The sequence below is a fragment of the Cicer arietinum genome, unplaced genomic scaffold (assembly GCF_000331145.2).
Source record: "Cicer arietinum cultivar CDC Frontier isolate Library 1 unplaced genomic scaffold, Cicar.CDCFrontier_v2.0 Ca_scaffold_6081_v2.0, whole genome shotgun sequence".
Lineage (NCBI taxonomy): Eukaryota > Viridiplantae > Streptophyta > Magnoliopsida > Fabales > Fabaceae > Cicer > Cicer arietinum.
This window is the reverse complement of record NW_027339728.1, coordinates 46364-48000: the sequence shown is the minus strand read 5'-3', so window position 1 is coordinate 48000 and position 1637 is coordinate 46364. Positions and strand designations below refer to the sequence as shown.

General features: G+C 25.0%; 1 non-coding gene across 1 annotated transcript; it reads right to left on the bottom strand.

Annotated features, from left to right (window-relative positions):
• Positions 1-224: 224 nt before the first annotated feature.
• LOC113786865 (U5 spliceosomal RNA) lies at positions 225-344 on the bottom strand. Its single transcript, XR_003473172.1, has one exon. It is a non-coding gene; the product is annotated as a U5 spliceosomal RNA (small nuclear RNA).
• Positions 345-1637: the final 1293 nt, after the last annotated feature.

Genomic DNA, 1637 nt, shown 5'->3' with positions numbered 1-1637 from the left:
AAGTAAAATAAAATCACATATAATCAACCAATTAACTAAACTACCTATGCTTGGTTCATGTAAAAAGCAATATATTTATCTAGTTCTAAGCAATTGCAGAATTTCTTTTAAAAATAATAAAAAGTAAGCTTGAATACATTTCAATTAGTTTTTAAAATTATGTTATTTATCAAATATGTTACAAATTGTTAAAAGTATAAATAATATTTGAACTTCAATTCAGGACTTCTTCTATAAAGAAGAAATCCTTCAAAAAATTGACATATACCTCGTTATGTGATGAAAACACGGTATTCTTTAGTAAAAGGCGAAAGAATAGTTCGCTTTGTATTCACCACAAGGCTGTTTGTTTCAATTGAAATGGTTGTACAATATTTATATTAACATGAATATGTGATTGTTTGTGATTATTACCGATGTGGGACTATATTATATATTAATATTATAACAACATAACAAGGATATCTAGATGTAAGTGATTAACATTGTGTCTCCAAAACTGTTTTTAAATTTTAATTATCTCTACATTTAAGTTGGAGTATTCATTATATTATATTCTTCTTTCTATATATTGGTGCACAAACCTTTATTCTTGTCATTGATTTGAATTTTTGAAGGTTTAAGAATTTATGGGTGTAGAACTTGTCCTTTCTAGGTTTCACAAGTCTCTATAATATAATCATGATTTGAGAACATATGACCATCTATATAACTCTCCCTACGATAAAAAATGCACAATATTTAAATAAATAAGATGAATTTGTTTATTAATAAGAACGTCGCTATATATATTGAATTATAAGGAAGTTTTGTTAATTATATTTATTTAACATTATTATAAAAACTAATTAGATGAATTATAATAAACTGAGTGATGACGAAAATGACATAAATATTAAGCCATTGGGACAAATGCACTTGTTGGATGAACTATAAAAACCCAAATGGATTAGAATAATGTCACCCTCCATTTTTTAGTGCACTTGTTGGATGAACTATAAGAACCCAAATGCATTAGTATATTTGTTTTGCTGTTGTAAAAAATACTTTGAATAATGGATTAAACTATTATATTTCTCACTAATGAACTTATCTTGAAATAATAAGATCTACCTTGAGGATTCTTCTATGTGGACATGATAAAGGCTGAGTGGACCAAACATTTATTTTTGTCATTAATTTTTATTTTTTAAGGCTCATGAACAAATGATTTCTAGGCTATAAATAATTTAAATAAACAGATTAAATCTTCAAATAAATGGTTAAATATTTTGTTTAGACAAATATCAAACTTTTATAGTAAAAAAGATTATCTAAGATATATAAGTTAATGACAAGTGTATATAGTGTTTTATACTTATTTATTGGTTTATCATGATCTATTGTAGCTTGAATAAACAGAATAAAATTATTAACCAAACTACCTATGCTTGATTCATGTCAAAACTAAGCTTCAACTTAAAATGTTTCAATTAGTTTTTAAAATTATGTTATTGATCAAATATGTTACAAGTTGTTAAAAGTATAAATAATATTTAAACTTCAATGCAGGACTTCTTCTATAAGGAAGGTATCCTTTAAAAAATTGACATATACCTCGTTATCTGATGAATACACGGTATTCTTTAGTAAAAGGC